Raw genomic sequence first — 20,822 nt, 5'->3', positions numbered from 1 at the left:
GCTGATGTGATATTGTGTTGAATGTTTTTGAAAAGTCTAAAAACATTGCAAAGTGCAGTAGGGCAGTGGTTGTACTGTGATGCGGTTTGAAATGATGCTTTGTTTTGAAAAGTAGGTTATTGCAGCTCAGATATTGTATGAGTTGTGTGGATAAACTTTTCAAGGATTTTGAAAAGTGGGGAGAGGGGGTCTATATTAGAACATCGACTTTTTAAGATGTTGAATGTTCTAATATCGACCCCTATTCAGTGAAAACTGACAACATCGAACATGCAGAACAGCAATTTTTTTCCAAGGGAAAAAATTCTCTGTTCTGACACGCATACACACAACACAAACACACCAAACAAACAGCAATCCACACACATACACCTAAAATCCTAAATCTAACCCTACACTAAACTGTACACACACCACTAGCTATCCACTTACCTTAACCCAAACCCTAACCTTAAGGTCCGTCGCTATCGCTATCGCCCTAACCCTAACTCACCTACCCCGCCCTAACCCTGATGTCCACACAATCGCACACTTACCTGACCCGCCCCTAACCCTAACTCACCTACCCCGCCCTAACCCTGATGTCCACACAATCGCACACTTACCTGACCCGCGCCCTAACCCTAACTCACCTACCTCCTCGCCCTAACCCTCACGTCCACACAATCACACACTTACTTGATCCCGACTCGTAACTTTCCACCACAGTGCTGAACATTGTGAAGCCACAGGAATGGCCAACCGAATTCCTTCCCTAGGAAGAAATTTGGTGTTCCGCAGCTTCGCTATTTTCAGTGTTCGCTGAATAGGGGTCGATATTAGAACATTCAAAGGTGTAAAACTTTGATGTTCTAATATAGACCCGGGAGAGGATAGCTATGGATCTATAATTGCTAACGTCAGTTGATGTACCTCCTTTGTGTAATGGAATAATATAGGAATGTTTCCAGAGGTCAGGAACATATTATTCAGATATGGACCTATTTAACAGTACAATGATGAGGAAAACAATGGCATCACAAGCTGCTTTTACATATTCTGATAGGAGATTGTCAGCAGCCAAGGTAATGGGTTTCAATTTAAGTAGAAGGTTTTTTTTTTAAAGTAGAGGTAGGTACAGGGGTAAGGGTGAAGGGACAGGAGAGATTTGCATTTGTTGAGAGAAGAGAGAAGTGGTGGGGTCAATGTTAACTAAGGACAGTATGGCCTGTATAAAGCAGTTGTTGAACTGGCATGAGACTGATTCAGTGCAGTTACTGATTGTTGAGGGAGGAGTGGTAGTTTAGCCGGGGTACAGTAACCTATTTAGAAATTACCAGAAAAGTTTAGGGTTTTCTTGATGTTTGTGTTCATAATTATTATAGCAAGCTTGTTTATCTAGTTTGATATCAAACTTAGGTTCATAGGTGTGAACTAGCCTAATGGCCCTGGAGCCTTTGCAAACCTAGCCCATAGGATTACCCTGGCATCATGCCACCCGACCTTAGTTCCCAGTGCCTCTGTTGAGTAGAGCCACTGGAGTGATCCACGCTGTGAATTTTCTATTTCCCATACACTCATGAAGATTTCTCTTGAAGAAGGCCAGTGAGGTGCTCTGTTTGACATGTATGGGAAGTCTATTCCATAGCATGGGCAGTCTCTGGGTTATGAACCTGTCCATCCAGCATGTTCTGTTGATTGTGGTAATGAGGTTGAGGTCTCTGGAGTGTGTGGTGTGGAGGGATTGGGATTTCTTTAGCTGTAGCATTTCTAACAGAGCTGGGTCAGACATAGCTTTGTAAGTCAAGCAGAGATCGCCTCTAAGTAGGTGATATGAGACAGACAATAGTTGGAGTTTTTTGAGTCTGTCATTATAGGACAAGTGTTTAAGCCTAGGATCCTCTTTGTGAGGTACTTTTGTGGCCTCTCTAGTTGTTGCAGGTATCTAGTGAGGTACATGCCAAATGGGGCATTGTACTCAATGATTGACCTAATGAGGAAAGAGTAGAGGGAGACAATGACCTCTTTCTTCCTGGATGCAAAACCCTTAGTAATGAGATGTGCAATATAGAAGGACTTTCTGACCACAGTGGCAATGTGGTGGTCAAAAGAGAAGTTGCTGTTAAATTGTGTTCCCAGATCTCTTATAACGCCTTCTGTGTTCAGTAGACTACCATTGATGTGGCAATTTATGGGAAATGGGTTTTCCCAAAGTGGATGACAACACATTTTTTGGCATTGAACTTAAGCCCATGGTTATGAAACCAGTTGTTGGTCTCAGTGAGGCCTTTCTGTAAGATGTGCAGCACAGGCTGTTCATCACTAATAACACCACATTACCAAAGCCATAATAAAGAATAACAAAAATCACATCACAAAATTGTTAGTGATAAAAAAAAAAATTTTCATCAGAATCACAATTTACTATTTACAGATAAAATTTTCAGAATCGTATTCTGAACTATAAAAATTCAATAATCTTTTTTATTCAGTATAAAATGCAACCAAATAACATTAATTGTTTTTATGCCTCAAAATACCCAGCCTGTATGCTTTACTTGTTATACATAAAAGATTATTTGTTATACTAGAAATAGTGTTACTATAAATATTTATATATTCTTTGCATGTGAACCATAAATAGAAATCAAGTTATTCAAAAGTTAGTGTAAACTTAAAATGACAGATATAAATAGCATTATATAATATAAATATAAAATAAATATAAATGATATATACATATATATAAATATAAATATAAATATAATAATAAATATAAATATATATATATATAATATATAAATATACAATATAAATTAAAATAACAAATTTAAATTTTTTTGACAAGTGGAGTCCCACAGGAAAAAAATAAAAATTTTTTCATTTTTTTTTAATTTTTTATATACAATTTATTATTATTTTTTATTTCAATTTAAATATATTGGAGTCAACAAATTATATATATTTTATAAAATAAAATTTAATGTATATAATATGTGCTAAATATTTCATAATATTCAAATGAATTTCTTTTGCCGATGGAAACAACTAATTTACATGTATTTGTATTAATTTACATCCATTAGCATTTATTACATTATTTGCTATATTATATATTTATTTATACACTATTTTTACTATTATATTTTTATTTATATTTATATTTATATTATTATATTATTATTATTTATAATTATATATGTATGTATATTTATATATTTATTTATTTTTATATTTGTATTTGTATATATAAATTTATCTAATGCTGATTCTGCCTATGACTGATTTATATGATATTTATATATGAATATTTTATAATTATATTTATCTAATATATACTATTTATGGTTAGAGTCTATTTCTAGTTATGGTAGTTAATCATTTATATTGGGATAAAAATAACACAGGCAGTTCTCTAATAACATTTTGCACATCTGATCAATTATTTAATGAATTATTAGCCAATTAATTCAGATACTTTGAATATAATAAGAGTTCATTTTTTGATAATAAATAAGGATTGATGATGATTTTTTTTAAAATTCTGAAATAGATACCAATCAAATCAATACTACTTTATTCATGTTTTGTTCATTTTTGTGTTGTTTTTGTGATAAATAAGGATTAATTTAATAGCCTGTTATCCTTACACGTATGCTTTTGTGGAACATTCGCTTGATTGGTGGAGGAGAGGGAAGTTTCTACAGTAGCGCTTTTTTTCCTATACTATAACTGTGTGACGGAGTGGTGTGTTTTGTGGTCCTTTCTGTAAGATGACAACATCACTTGGGGAGTTAATAATAGCTCCCAACTTACAACTGTCTGTAAACTTTGTCAGCTAGAGTCCCTTCATGTTGGCCTGGACTTCAGAGATCTAGATACCAACCAGGAGACCAAGGATCAAACCCTGTGGGACTCCACTCATGACTTGTCAGCAGTCTGACTACTTAATAAGGTTTCTTAAGTATCTAAATACCTGTATTGAGTTTTGAGTCTTATTTATACAGCTTTCTCTCCATGCTTTTTCATATTCTAACATTAGTTGTTTTGTTTCCTTAGTTAGCCATGGTAAAGGGTTTTAGCTGATTCTTTTATTGCAAACTGGGGCTAAGTCATTATGGATTTTTAGGAAAATGTCATTGATGTGGGAGACTGTAGAATCGAGAGGTATAGATTTTTCTTTAAACACTTTTACTGAATTATCACTTGTGTCATAGGCAAATTTACATTTATGCAAACATAATCAAACTGTATTAAAAAATTAACATTAACAAACATTATACTTATAGGTTCATAGGCAGGTAGTAGGCTATTGGCTCTGGGGCCTATATAAGCCTAGCCAAAACGGTACCCTGGCTTTCACCACCCAAGAAAATTAATTTCCTGAGCCCCTGTCGAGCAGAGCCACAGAACTGATCCCCAGGGTGAATTTCCTATCCCCCATCCAATCATCAAGATTTTTCTTGAAGAGTGCTAATGAGGAGCTTTGTTTGATATAGATAGGTAGTTTGTTTCAGAGCATGGGAAGTCTCTGGGACAGGAATCTATCCCTCCAGCATGTTTTGTTTATTGTGGTGACAAGGTTTAGGTCTTTAGAGAATGTAACTCAGAGGGATTGGGATTTCTTTAAGTGGAGCATGTCCAACAGCTCTGGGTTTGACATAGCTTTGTATGTTAGACAGAGATCACCTCTGAGTAGGCGATATGTGACGGAGTAAAGCTGGAGTTTTTTGAGACAGTCTGCATAGGGCATCTGTTTGAGGCTGGTAATCCTCTTTGTGAGGTATTTCTGCGGCCTTTCCAGTTGTTGTAGATGTCTTGTGAGGTACATACCAAAAGGAGAGCTGTATTTTATAATGGGTCTAATGAGTAACGAGTAGAGGCGAACAATGACCTCTTTTTTCCTGGATGAGAAACCTTTTGTGATGAAGTGTGCCATGTAGAAGGATTTCCTGACTACTGTGGTGATGTGATTATCAAAGGAGAGACTACTGTCCACCTGTGTCCCAAGGTCTCTTACCACACTTTCGGTGTTAAGTAGACTATCGCCTATGTGGTAGTTCATGGGTACAGAGTTTTTACCAAAAGGGATGACAATGCACTTTTTGGCATTGAGCTTGAGGCCATGGCTTTGACACTAGGCAGCTGTCTCAGTGAGGCCCTTTTGTAGGATGTCCAGATCATTAGGAGTTGTGATTATGGCTCCTAGTTTGCAATCATCTGTGAACTTCATTAGCCAAAGACCTTCTGTGTTAGCCTGTACTTCAAAGAAGTAGATATCAAACAGGAGAGGACCCAGGACTGAACCCTGTGGTACTCCACTTGTCATTGGTCTGAAGTCGGATTTGGAGTCTGCTACTTTCACAGTGTAGGTTCTGTCACTGAGCCAGTTGGAAACCCATTTTGTGACATAGGGATTTGTACCTAGTTTATTGAGTTTATCTATAATTTCAGAGTGGAGGATGGTGTTGAAAGCCTTGGCGAGATCTAGATAGGCTGTGTGAACCACCTTACCCTCATCTATGGCTTTGGTGACCACTTCAAGAAGTCTATCAGGTTTAGGAGACATGATCTGCCTTTTATAAACCTGAACTGGGTGATGTCCAGAGTTTGGAGATTACCAATGTCATTGTTTATAAGTTCCATGATGATACATTCCATAGCCATGCAGACCAGGCTCATCAGGCTAATGGGGTGGTAGATCCCAGGGTCCATGGTGGCTCCCCCTTTGTGGAGTGGGATAACGGTCTCTGTGCGACATTCAGTGGGCACAAGGCCTGAGGTGAGGCTATGAATTAATATGGTACTTATTGCTACATATCATGTAACCTAAGCAACATTACATAAATTATTCAATTCCTGTCCCCTTTTTTTAAACAAGAAACATCTTTCTTAAACCATCACTAATGACATAAGCAAGCATACATTTATATAAGTGGAAATAAACCACACCAACACAATCCTAGTTTTAGAATATTCCGGTTATACTTAGATAGTTTTTTTAACAAAGTTGTCTTTGTTTTACCTAGTTTAATTTGGTTTTATATAATTAGTTTGTCCTAGCTATTATAGCTTCTAATGGTATATGCTGGTAGGTAATCACTTATGGTATCTGGTAAGCATCCAGCTGCAATTACTTTGCCTGGTTTATTACTGAGCAGCCACTTTAAGGTTAACTGCCTACTGGATATGTTGCTTGTTCTAGTGAGGAATGAATGTTTAGTAAAGCCTTATAAGTTTATGGTCTTTATTGGGGTAGTACTGTTAGTAAGCTACTAGTCTATGTTTAAGCCTCTTAGGATTAATGTTTCATACTGGACTTTATGAGATAGCCAATGAATGAGATTTCAGCAGTGTTTATGTTGTTACCTGGTGAGATGTATATAGCTGAGATGCAGATTGCTTTTCTGCTATTAATTTTTAATGTTGCTAAAATGATCTCAGGATTGTTAAATTTTTGAATCTCTCATATAAGTAAGGTTATATTCATGGAGTTTTTATAGAAAAGTATGGTACCTCCTGCTTGTTTGTTTATCCTGTCAATGCGGATTACATCAAATCCTGTAGGGATGTCATTATCAGAAGTTCTGGTTTTAGCCAAGTTTCTGTGATAATGACTATATTTGGAAAGTAGACAGCAAGACAGTCATAGCTGTCATGAATTTTATTACATATGCTTCTCAGATTCATATTTAACAAGTGGAGAGCTATGCTTGGAGGATAAATGCTTGTTAGTGGTGTGGGCATTGGGAGAGGTTAGGTCAGAGTAAAGTTAATGATGGAGGGTGTCAGGGTTGGGTAAATATATCCACTAATCAAATGAGTGGTTCTTTTGTGTAGGAAAGTATATAATCAACAGGCTTTTGTTTCAGTTTTATTGGTTCCCTGGTGGTTTGATAGTTCAGTTTTATATATTTGTAGCTGAATAGAACTATGCTGGAAGGATGGTAGAGGATGGTTGATGTAAGGGAGAGGTGGGCTGGGGATTTGTTTGGGTAAATGTGCATAGATGATTGAGGTAGATTTCTGTACTGAGAACATTTGATAGTTGGTGAGATAGGCAATAAAGAAGAGGATAATGACTAGGAAAGCATTAGGTAATGTTATTTTTAAATGTATGGTATATAGCTTCTATAAGGATATAATGAATTAAAATGCTTGGGGTGCAAGCAAGGATAAGTTAGTTTGTTTGGCACACTAGCAATAAATTTTGAATTACATTATGTCAGCTCTTATTGGTTGAAGATTCTAAATTAGATGTATGCTATGATTTGCTGTGTTTCTGAGGGTAGAGTTTTGGATGCTGAAATCCAAAGGTAGAAGGGGTGGGTGGGAATTGGGGGTAGGGTAGTGGAGTGAAATGAGCCTGAGCAGTGTGAGGGAAAACAGAGTGTTCACCCCATGAATGTAACCTTATTACAACAAAATAAATAATCTGTAGTCCTGAAAGTACACTTTCCTGGTGAAGATATATAGATGTAATAAAGATAAGCAAATGTTTTGGCAAGTATATAGTGTAAACAAAGTACTGAGAGATGCTCTACTACAATATAGCTAGGTAAAATTCAGAATTATTATGATCTCTCTGAAAGGAAGGTGGAATGTCAGATTACTAAATCACACTGGGTAGAAGACATGAAAAACACTTTACAGAGAACAATGCAGTAACAAGATAGACAGACTGTGTTTTACACCTGAGTCTTAAGATTCCCTACCCTTACTCAAATAAAGTGGATGTCGTTACACCATATGGCTCTTTCTCAGGTGTGCAGTAGCATTTGTTCTTACTCAGCAGTCCACTGAATAGGTGTAACACTAAAGGAATATGGGTAGCAAAAAGGGGAGGAGAGCTTACTCAATTTTGTTTCAAAGAAACCTAGAGGCAGCACTATTCAAACCGGTATTCATAGTCAGTTACACAAATGTGCATAGGCTATCCAAGCTGTTAGTGGATGATCACACATGAGCTGTGATCCATAAAGGTCATTTACACAAATGCACAATTGCCATGTATATGCTTATGCAAATGTGCAAACAGTGATATGGAATTGAGGAATTATGTAAATCTTTGTATGCTAATGAAGTATGTTTTATACCATTTGCGATTTACAGTCAAAATGTCCTGCTTTTCTGCAGTTGTTCACAGATGTGCTGTGTAAATAGAAGCCTTGCAAAATATATTAGAATTGCAATTGGTGACAATGCTGTCACTTGCTGCTAGCTTTGCTATTTCCAGGTGTGAGTTGTTTGTCTTGGCTGGGCCATAATCATTTTCCCCCAGCAGTACCCACTAGCCAAGAAGTGAAAACATAAGCGAGGGATAACTCATTATAAATTTGACAATCAGGAAATCATTGATAGATTCAGAGAGGACAGGGACATTATAAGGGTCTTAGAGGGTGTTTTTGACCCTCATATGGGGTAGTTTGACCCTCATATGGGGTACAAGAAGAATAATGCATGGACCTCCTATGCCTGTGGGCACCAAGGTATGTATAGCCCTCATTATACTCGCTATGGGGTCTTTCCAGAGACAGACTGGAGGCATGTTGCGGATCTCATAGACTTCTGCCTCGAGGATACTGCATCACTTCCTGGATGTAATCTTGACATGTGTGGATCAGTATATCTATTTCCTGGTGTTACTCAGAACCAAACCAAGACTATGTCTTTTATGGGGTGGCATATTTCCCTGAGGTACTCAGTACAATAGATTGCATCCATGTTGAAATTAGGGCCTGTCCTGGTCTCCAGGGAGAGTGGTACTGCAATAGGAAGGGCTACCGTTCTATCAATTGCCAGGTAGTATGTGATGCATGGGGGTGCATCACCAAAGTCTCTGCCAAACATGCTGGCATTGCACATGATTCCCATACCTGAAACACTAACTCACTCTGCCACCTCTTCCTGCATGGTAGGATGCCCAGTGGTCATCTTGCTGGTCAGTGGAAAAATATGTTTTCTTAATAATGTATTTAAGTAGTTATTCATGTTAAAATGTATTGCTGAATACTAAACTTTGTATTTGTCTCCCTCTCTTTTCTCTCTCTGTCTTTTCAGGTGATGTTGGACAGCCACTGCAACCATGACTCACTATAACATAAGCAGAGCTGCAGAGGGGATTTATAACACATCCTTGTCTCTCACTTGTATGGTCATCCAGAGGGTCTTTGGCCTCCTGTAGAGCTATTTCAGGCACTTGGATGAGTCTGTGGGTGTCCTTAGTATGACCCAGCTACTTCATGCAGGATGCTTACTGCATGTTACTTTCTGCATAATATGATCATGTGCCAGACTTGTGGTGAAGTGATCCATATTGTCACTGAAGTTTCCAGTTCAAGTCCCAGTACAACTAATGATGGCCAGCCGACAGAAGTAGTAAGGGGCACCATGCCGCATGCTCTTGCACGTTAATATGGCTGTGTGGGTAAAGAGGTGGAATCTAGTCCACAGCTACGGATCATGACAATCAGGTTACTGATTCCTTTGCTGTAAAAAACACATAGAGTATAACTGATGCATGCAGTAATATCTGTGGGCTACGCTGTGTGGTATATGGTTTTCTGTCACTACTCATCTAACATTCTCTCTCATCTTAAAATATTTTTTTATATTTCAGAAAAAATACTCATATTACTGTTATTTAAAGTCATGCCCAAGTGCTCAATAACTATTCAGTGATGATGTAAGTTATACAAAAAATAATTTTATTTTTGTCTGCTTCAATGAATAAGTTCTGCTGTACCACTTATTTAAGTATACAAGTATTGACTGTTTTCAACTACTTTATGAGTTAATGCATTGCAAATTCAATGAAATTGTATTATACTGCTTTTTACATGTTATGCCATCTCTTCTTAGATTATTCTGTGCTACTGTACATCAGATTAGTGTTGTGCAGTCATACACAATAAATTCTGACTTCAAAAATTATGATTTGTGCAGTAGGGTGACTGATGTGGCAGCAGTATAAGTTTACATGGCAGGATACTCATTTAATCTGTCATTCGCTTATTATATATTTACTCTTGACAAGTTTTGTGCAGTGCTACTTTTATGTTGCAGGTACCTACCACCTGTAGGAATGCTAACCCATAATAGCACTGATTTTTTTGTACCTTTCATTGATGGTGTACATACTACTTTTATAGGAATGAAATGCATACATTTGCAAACTCCACCCCCCACTCCAGTTAAATATACAACTGTGTCTTTGAAGCTGATTCACAGTAGTTCAACATCAAATGAGTCATGTAGATATCCTATAATTAGGCTAGGGTATGCTGCAAGTGATTTTTAAGAAGCTACTAGGAGAACAATCAGGTGAACTGGTCCAATGTTTTGACCTTTTTGATGCAGTTGACTGTACTGACACTGATCTGACAGTGCTGTGTGACCATGATTGTGACCTGGAATGGGAAGTTCTGCTAGGTGTAGGATTGACGTGACCTGTGTGATATGCATTGTGCTTGTTCATCTTGACTACTTACATTACTTTACTGAGAAGCAATGGTATGGTCATGTGATCTCCTCCCATGTGTCTTGACAGTACCCTGTCCTCTGTCCCTTGCAAGAGTGACTCCAACTTGACTCTGGTATGTTCTATCTAGTGTACGAATGGAGGTGGCCACTGATGACTGATGTATCACCTTGCTACTCATCAGTGTGTTCACAGCATTATCCACACTCTTCCATTTCCAAGTAGTGCTGGAAATCATCATGCATACATTGAAGGGCTGTGACCATTTATTGCTGACTCTCTGTGTTAGTGTTCTGAGCCCTAACAATGTCATGTCACATTTTCTGTTGGGCAGCCAATGTTTTACTTGCTTCCTAGGAGAGCTGTAAGAAATTCCTGCGATTGGCTCCCCTTTGTAAATGTGTCACTATGGACCCTTTTACCTCTGAATGCCTACCATCATCCTCAAACTATTCCTCTGTGTTTGGAGATATTGGTGTAGAAGTTCAGGGATGTCCCTCCTTTACAATCATGAGTGGCATGTCAGCTTATGCTTGACTTTGTGAAGCACTGTCACTTACTGCAGATTTACTAACACATTGTGAAGTGAGAGAACCTGCCATTAAACATGGGGAGTGCATGCTGCTTGCCTCAGGCTGCCTCATAAATATAATGATGATTATACGGGAGGAACAGCCTCGTATATTATCATCATCGTCATCAGCAGCAGCAACACCCATTCTGCTGCTGACACCATCCAAATTTATCGGTATAGCTGAACTGTTTGTTTCTGATGCTGACCCTCTAAAAAAGTATTTGAAAACATTAATAAACATGTTACTTGCAGTACATTCAGGTCATGAATACAATCACCTTTGAGACAAAAGCATCCTTGGCCTGCCCTCTGTGTACTCATAAGATTATATTTTTTTTCTGTCATCACTACCACTCCAAAATTCTCCAGATCATCAGACGTGCCTGTTGACATCCTTAGCACTGCAGAACTTCAGCAGTAAATTTATACCCATGTATACATAATGAGTAAGTTGTACCATCATAATAATCATTTTCTGTCACCAGTGATCATTTTACTGCTACTGTCATGAAAACCAAGATCCAAAAGACACAAATCCATCCATCAGTCATTGCTATCATAACACGCATATCACATATGGAAATTCATTAAATATGACCCTTAACTCATTAATGAAATATATTTTGAAGTGTTTCTTATAAAATTATAATACATTTTTTAAAATGTTCCATAACTTTAATAAGTGTGCAGTATCCTTTTGCATTTGCCACTTATCTCAACTACTGACAAAGTAATACAGTGATGCTCAACTTTTTGGTATAAATTCTGGACCATTTATGTACGTTATATGCAAATTGGGCTAATTTACATTCATGTCTATGAATCATAGTAGAAAAAGAAGTTATGTACTCACCATAACATTCCATCTGAGTAGGTAACTTCATTTGTCAGCAACCTGTGGGTATCGGATCTGACCTGGATCTGAGCTGGCAGCTTTCCAAGCTTGAGATCCGAGCTCCAAACTCCTCTCTTTACCCATACTACCCTGCCATCTCCTTCCAACCCCCAGATCTCGTTTGCCCATTTATACAATATCACAAGACAAAACGACAACCTGAAAGGTAAAAACCTAACCTAAGGTTTAAGAAAAAAAACTGAGACCAAACCATGGTCCAGGTATTTAAAGAACCCGGTTAGGGGGAAGGAGGGAGGGTCGGTTGGGACAGAGTCCCCAGCTACCGAAACACTTGGGAGGCCCTCAAGGAAGGATATTCTGGAGCACTTCAGAGCCAAAGGCTGCTCTACCTCTGGAGAACAAATCCAGCTTATAATGAAAAATAAAGGTATGTGAAGAGGCCCAAGTAGCCGCAGAACAAATGTCATTAAGGGGAATCTTTGACCAAGAAGTAGCCATTGAACGGGTTGAGTGAGCATGGACCCCTAATGGCTCAGGCAGACCAGAAATCTTGTATGAAAGTAAAATGCAGCTAGAGATCCATCTGGCTAGAGTCACCTTCGACACAGGCTTCCCCAAGAAGGGCTTCGCAAAAGAAACAAAGAGCTGCTCTAATTTTCGAGAGGCAGCTGTTCTGTGCAAATAAAAACACAACTGTCTATGCACATCTAAAAGATGAAGTTTATATTCCCCTTTATTCTGATAGTTAGGGAAAAAAAACTGGTAGATTAATAGACTGATTGATGTTCGCCTCAGAAGCCACTTTAGGTAAAAAGGTTGGATTAGTCCTGAGAGAAACCCTGTCTTTATGGAAGACAAGATACGGAGGCTTAATACAGAGGGCCTGAAGTTCCGACATCCTTCTGGCTGAGGTGATAGCTATTAAGAAGGCAGTTTTCCAACATAGGAATTTCAATTCAACCGAAGCTGCAGGTTCAAAGGGGGGTCCGGTGAGGGCCTGAAGGACCAAAGTCAGATCCCATGGGGGAACGGCATTTCTAATGGGAGGCCTTAAGAGAAAGGTGCCTTTTAAGAAAGTCTTACAGATCTTAGTGGAGGCCAAGGGACTGAAATTGTCTCCAATGTGGAAATGGGATATAGCAGCCATCTGTACCTCTACAGTAGAAGAGCTGGCCCCTTGTTGAAAGATGTGAGATAAGAACTCAAGCACTGCTGGAATAGGAGCCGTGAAAGGGTCCAAATTTCTATCGGAGGCTCAGATGGAAAAACGCTTCCATTTGCTATTGTAGACCTTCCTGGTAGAGGGCTTATGAGCCGCTACCAGGATGGATCTCACTGCCGACGAGATACCGGGAGTCCTAGCAACTAATGAAACTGGATCAACCAAGCTGAGAGCTTGAGGTCAACTAGATTTGGGGGTTCCAATCCCAACGGGTGAGATATCAGATCTGGAATGGGATCTAAGGTCCAAAGAGGAGCTATGAGGTGAGACCTATGAAAAGGGAACCAGGTTTGACGAGGCCAGAATGGGGCTATGAGGATAATTTTGTTCCCCAACCGATGAGCTTTCTGTAATAATTTTGTCATCAATGGAAGAGGAGGATAAGCATAAAGAAGACCAGATGGTCAAGCATGAACTAGAGCATCTCTGGGGCTTTCCCCTCGGGGGGGGGATTAGAGCAAAAAACTCACTGCACTTCGCGTGTGAAGGCAATGCGAAGAGATCGCAGCAAGGCTGGCCCCACTTGTGGAAGATCTGATTCGCTACTAAGGGCTTCAGAGACCACTGGTAAGGTGAGAGGATAGTTCGACTCAGCTTGTCTGCAGGATGTTGGACCAACCCGGAATGTGCATTGCTAACAGAAAGCGGTTGGTGGATATCGCCCAATTCCAAACTGTCATGGCCTCTCGGCAAAGAGGGTCTGACCTGGTTCCCTCCTGTTTGTTGCTGTACCAGACCACCAACATGTTGTCTGTATGAATTGCAATAGTCCCTGGAGGGAGAAGGGCATGAAGGGCCTGCAACGCTAGAAGCACCGGTCTCATCTCCAGAACATTGATATGCAGCACGGTCTCTGTCTGAGTCCACGTACCTTGGACAGTCCTGCCCATGCAATGCCCCCCCCACCCAAGGCGAGAAGCGTCCGTGGTTACCGTGGCTTGGGGTTGCGGCATTATAAATGGTCGTCCTTCCCAAAGTTCCCAAGACTGGATCCACCACAAGAGGGAATCCTTGCAAACTCTGCTGAGGTGGATATGGGAGTCCAACGGGTGCTGTAGGATCGACCACTGAAACTGCAAGGTCCACTGGAGGACTCTCATGTGTAAGCGCGCTAACAGTGAAAGATTGATCGCTGCCGCCATGGACCCTAAAGCTCTCAGGGCTAATTCTGCCAATGGGGCTTGAAATTGGAGGAGGGCTAAGACGTGGAGGGTCAAGCTGCGAAGTCTGTCCGACATCAAAAAGGCCTTGGTTTGAAGCATGTCTATCCTGGCCCCTATGAAGTCCAAGACTTGGGCAGGTTGAAGAAATGATTTCCTGTGGTTTATAGTGATCCCCAACTGGGAAGCCAGGAGCAGGAAATAATCCCTGGCTAAGCACAGTAGATGCCTAGTGGGAGCGGTAAGGAGCCAGTCATCTACGTATGGAAAAACCTGTATTCCCTGAAGCCTCAGGTGGGCTGCTACTACCGCTACGACCTTGGTGAACACCCTGGGGGCTGTGGTGAGGCGGAAGGGTAGGACCCTGAACTGGAAGTGAATGGCCCCTAGCCGAAAGTGGAGTAACCTCCTGGAACGCCTGTCCATGAGAATGTGGTAGTATGCGTCCTTGAGGTCTATGTAGCACATCCAGTCGTTCTCCTGCAACAAGGGGAGAATAGATTGAAGTGTGACCATCTGGAATTTCTCCTTGGCAATGAAGAGGTTCATAGTAGAAAGGTCGAGGATTGGCCTCAAGTCCCCCGTCTTTTTTGGCACCAAAAAGAACCTGGAGTAATTGCCTAATCCGAACTGGTCTGGAGAGACATGCTGGATGGCTCTTTTTTCTAGCAGCTTTTCTATTTCTAAAGCTGTAGCCTCCCTCTGACTGGGTGGTACATCGGAGAGGCGCGGCGATCGAAGAGGTAAGTTGGGATAGAGTAACCTCTGGATATTACACGAAGCACCCAGCGATCCGTCATGATGGACTCCCATTGTGCCAGGTGCTCTGAAAGATGCCCCCCGACTGCCTCCAGAGAGGAGCAGTCGGGCAACCCCTCAGGGCTGCTGCGTGGGTCAATCAGAGAAAGGTTCACGTGACCCAAAAGTCTATGGGCCCCCTCTGCCTCTGGGCTGGCATCCACTTTGTCACCCTCTGCCTCTGAAGGACGAAGGGTCCAGAGCATAATGGGACTGCTGAGACTTCTGGAACCACATCTTCTTTTGTCCTCTCTGGTTCCTAGAAAAGGACCTTTGAGGAGCCGAGAAGCGGATTCCGACGGCAGACAGCATCTTCCCATCTTTCTCACTCTGAACCAGAGTATCTCGGACAGTCTTCCCGAATAGAGTAGAACCGTCGAAGGGGGCATTAGCGAAGGACGTCTTGAAGGGTTCTGCAAAGTCGCAAATTTGGAGCCAGGCGTGACACCTTAAGGCGATGCCTGATCCGCTGGCTCTAGCGGCTCCCTCCATGGCATGGGAGAGTAGCTGCATAGACATGTTTGACACAGCTTTTAGAGTGGCCATGCGAGTCAAGAAGGTTCGTTTGTCCTCGGCCAACATGGACTCTGGGGGAGACTCAGCATATTCTTTGACCAGATCTCGCTGAAGCCTAATAACATGGGTGAAGTAATTCAGTGCCCTTATAGAGAAGGTAGCTGAAGCAAACATTTGCTTTCCAATATGGTCCATCGTCCGAGACTCCTTATCAGGAGGATGAACCGAGGAACTATCTTGTACTAATTCCTTCTTGGTGGCAGCCGCTACTACCACGGCATCTACGGGTGAACCTTTGCTCCACACTGTCCTATCCATCGGGGGGCTAAGAATCTTATCAGGCCTCCTGGGGATTGGCTCTACAGTGTCTGGTTCCTTCCATGCCCTGGTAGCAATCAGGTCCACCAGGGGGTCGGCCTGAGGGGACACCCAAGAGGTAGACAGGCCTGTGTCGAATGCCTCCAGAAACACCTACTCATCTGAGAAAGGCTTTAAGGCTGCCCACCCCCCTTTTAAGAACAGCATTTCCATAATGTCTCCAAAGGAGACATCCTCAGGGGGGGTGACTTGGGGGAACCTTTCCCTTCCTCTAAGTCGGTGTCTTCTGTGAGGGACTCAGGGGAGTCCAAGTGCCTCCTCTTACACTTGCATTTGTGAGGTATCTCCTTGGGGGGGCTGTCCGAGGAGAGCTCACCAACAGGGTCTTGTTCCTCTGAGGGAACTGTCTGGGACATTGACGCAGGCTGTCCCTGGGACCAGACGATGGACGACAGCCCCATATGCAATGGAGTGGTCGCTGGACCCATAGTAAGAGCAGGGGGTCTCGAACCTCTTGAGAGAACCCTCTCCACCACGTCGAACGCCAAGGGTGAATCGCTCTGTCTGGGATCTGTGATCAACACCCTTGGGTCCAAGGCAGGGACCGAAGCCGGAGCCGAAGTGATCGGATCCGAAAGAGAGGCATGCCTCAACCACAACAGAGCCGAAGACGCACCAGCCCTCTCGGATCCAATGCCCGGCCCTCGGCTCCAAGAGTTCGGATCCGGAAAAGGATCCGGCAAATTCGAAGGCACAGCCGGCGTCGAAGTAGCAACCACTATTGGCGCCAACGACTCCCCGGCTCCGAGACTACTCGGATCCGCCGGCTCCAAAACCCGATAGTGCATCGGAGAAGGAGCTATGGGGGCGAAAAAAGTGGCTGAACTCCTCCCCAGAGGGGGGGGGGGAGGCAGGAGCACTCCCATCTGCATCTGTAGAAAGCGATGCATCATCCGGTCCATGTCGGCATCAGAGAGGCTTCGGATAGACCTAGACAAGGCCGCTGAAGCTGGCCTGGAGGACCACTGCGACGACCTTGATAATGGCCGGGGCTCCTCCTCTGGCTCCGATGAGAAGTATGGAGAGTGGAGCCGAGAGTGGGAGGACCAGGGAATCTTCTGAGGGGAAGAAAGGAGTTTAGCCAGTGGGGCCGAAGGGGTTGACTTGGCCCGCTGCTTGTGGCTCCTGTGCTTTTGTCTATCTCTATCCCTCTCTCTTTCTCTCTCCTTCTCTTTCTCCCTCTCTCTCCTTTCTATCTTCCTTGTTTCTTTCTCTCCCTGGCAAACAATGGGAGTTTGAGTCCCAGCCAGGGGAGGCAAGGTAGCAGGCTGAACAGCCGTGGCTGGAGCCACTGAGGTAGAGGAGGAAAAGGCCGTGTCCAAGGGTATAAGACCCGCCAGAATAAGCTTGTTCCTCCAATCCCTCAGGGCCTGGGGTTAAAAGCTGCACAAATATGGCAGCCTGAAGAGAGGTGTGCAACCCCCAGGCAAATAACGCACTGAGTGTGGCCATCGGCTGGGGAGAGCTTATGGCCACACTCAGAGCATTTAGAGAAAATGGCCTTCGGGCCGTCAGCCATTCTAAACACCTTCCACATGCACTCACAGACACAGGACTAAGGATGGGATAGAAGTATTAAAAGGACTAAAATAAGGAGGAAAAGGGGAGGTCGATAAGTGACAATCTGACACACACACACACACACACACACACACACACACACACACACACACACACACACACACACACACACACACACACACACACACACTACTCACAAAAAATAACTCGTAAATAGATTATTTAAACAACTACTCACTAACTCTTAACCCGGAGCTCATAACTCCTGCTTGTAGAAGCTGCTGCAAACAAGATCTGGGGGTTGGAAGGAGATGGCAGGGTATTATGGGTAAGGGGAGGAGTTTGGAGCTCAGATTTCAAGCTTGGAAAGCTGCCGGCTTGGTTCCAGGTCGGATCTGATACCCACAGGTTGCTGATCAAATGAAGTTAACTACTTCAGATCATAAATGTATCCTGAGATGTATCGGTGAATTTTGGGTTTTCAACAATCATGAATGCATGACCAAAGTAACATGGATACACGTCAGACTGAAGTGGACACACTGCAGTGCACAGCACTCTTGCAGCTATCACAAGCTGTAACATCCAAATGACCTTAGGCTAACCAAAATCATAATGTAGTTAAAAAGAAAATGAGTCACCTGAATGTCAAGTTTTCAGAAATCTGAAGTGTAATCCCTACCCATTCAATGTTATATGTTACACCCTAGCACTTCAAACTAATCATAAGTTCCTAATATTTAAAAATAACACACATAATGACATTTACCCTACCCCAGAAAAGAAAACTTAAAAGAAAACTTCTGCTATACTACATGAGCTATAAAAGTGTTATGGTACAGAAAAAATAATCTTTACCAATAAGCATTAGCAGTAGCAGTTATTAATGACATATTTTATTTTAACCAAGCATGGAAGGGAAATGTACCTGGTTTTGTTGAAGGAAAAAAATGTATCTGACAAAGCAGTGTTTGTTAAATCAAACTTGTAAACAATATCAATAGCTGTCATAATGACCCTTCTAGTAAACAGGGTTTGGTTAAGGTGATGTGACACCCTAGAAGGAGTGGACATCCCTGACTAAAGTGTCCTCATTGTTTTTCTTGCACTCTGAATGATGATATCACCTGTAAAGGCACAAGGCCATGCTCCAAGCTGGCCTGACAAGGAAAGATATTATGCCCCACTTTCTGAATGGCTCTTTTGGTGAAAAGATCAGTGTCCACTCACATAGTACATGGAAAAAATAGGTATATGGCAGGATATGGGAGATCACCTGTCACCCCTGATAGGTATAACCTGCTACAGCCAGCAGTGTTGTAATCGGTTTGATGATTTACAGAAGCATAGGGCTGACCAGCTGGCTGAGTGGATAGACCAAGTAATGGCAAGAAGGCCAGATTTCTATATAAGTAAAAAAAAACTGTTTTTTCTTAATGTTCACTGTTTCAGTTGTCATATTAAAGATAAAAAGTTTAACAAGTTGGCATAACTAGAGGTATATTCTAAGAAAGATATAAAGATATGTGTACCTGAAAATATTACTTGCAATTCAACTATGAAATGCAGAGGAAATCATGAGCATGTTTGTAACCATACATGCATCTTTTTTTAAAAGAGATGCATATGAGTAATGGCTAACAGATTTTAATAATGTATATATACATGTGACATAAGTTATTAAAATAATAATCTGTACATGTTGCGGTATAAATCATATACTGCTTTACAAGAAGAAGTATGTGTTATTGGATATATAAACAATGAAAATAAAATTACAATTACTCATTACAATGTATTACTATTGCATAAAATAGCTTAATAATCATTAACAGGCACTTGCCATATGAATTCCTCTGAAGTACCTATAAGCACAACTCATATCATTCTTCCTAAGTACACATGTATTTCCCAATGACTTCTACCATTAATTGCATAAGCTCTTCCCTTGCACAAGTTTTACCTCAATAAAGATTTTACTGTAAACATTCAGTAGTGCATGAAAAAGGCATGTAAACATGTTTTAATTTCTTGTGCATTTTCTATTTCTTTTTCTTATTTTGATTATGGATTTCTTTCTCCTTTATTGTTTTTTTTTTCTCTGCCATTCATTTTTCTTTCTTTACAGAATCAGAACCCTCTAGATCAGGCTGGACATGTACCTTCCAGGCTAGGGAATGATCACCCTCTGCCCCTACATAGACATCCTCACACAGTCAGAGTAGAGGCACTAGTCCTGCAAGCAAGCTGGCATGAGACGGCCTGTCAAGCCTCACCAAAAAGGGACTTTCGAGCTAGTAGTAGAGGAATTAGAGGTGGAGGTGGTGGACAGAAGAATTCATCCAGTGGAAGCCTCTCTTCAGCATGTTAAAGACACACTCTCCCAGCTGGTGCAGACCATCATACCAACTCAAGCCTCTATACCCTCAACAGTGAGTTCCTCCACTGCAACACCATCTGGTAGTGGATTTGTTTGAAACTCTGTGCACTGGAACCTCAGCTGGTACTTTCTCAGCCCTTCTTCCCTTATCCTTTCTCCTGCACCATCTTATCTATTTCCCACCCACACTACCCTATCATATAAAAATAAAAATATTTGAAAACTAAAGGTTGGCCAATCCCTCGGCAAAAACAGTGACCATCATCACCCAGCTCTTCCAGCACAAACCATCTAAATGTTTTCCTTGTTTTTTTGTTTTTGTTTGTCTTCCCTGTTCAGTCTTTCCTGTCTCCCCCTTTTTATTTTTAATTAAACTAACAGGGTGTCCACAAAAGGATACCCTTATATAAAACACTATAATCCCCTTTTCTTTTTAATAAGATCAGTTTTAATTGCTGCACAGATTACAGCCATTCTTAAATGTTTTAAGTTTGATGGTGCTTAGCCATGCTCGCCTGTGATATTTGAAAAAGAAGTAACATAAACTGTCAGGCCTAGCATTGCCACCTTTTGTTGTGGCTAAAACTGGAGTAAGGCCACACCCCTCACATCACCTGTAACCAAGTCTATTTCCACCCCTCTCCCGCCCACATTCCACCCATTTTGTGACATCACTATGACATCAGCATACAGAAACTCCCTCTTTTTCCCATTCCTGATCCCTGCTTTCAGCTACGGTTGCCACCTTTTGAATTGCCCAAAGTGGGACATTTTTAGTACAAATGTCAGATTTTGCAGGAAAAACATACCCACCGCCAGTACAAAGGACAGAACTTCACTTCTTTGCCTAAATAACAGCTTATTCTTGTAGCATTTTAGTTGCTTATTCTGTTTCTTATAACATTTATGTGTTTCAGATGCAAAATAACTGTTTTATGTAACTATTAAAGAAAATATA

Source organism: Protopterus annectens, chromosome 1.part1 (assembly GCF_019279795.1).
Source record: "Protopterus annectens isolate FY-2018-M chromosome 1.part1, PAN1.0, whole genome shotgun sequence".
Classification (NCBI taxonomy): Eukaryota; Metazoa; Chordata; order Ceratodontiformes; family Protopteridae; genus Protopterus; species Protopterus annectens.
The sequence above is the reverse complement of the archived record's forward strand: the minus strand, read 5'-3'. Positions refer to the sequence as shown.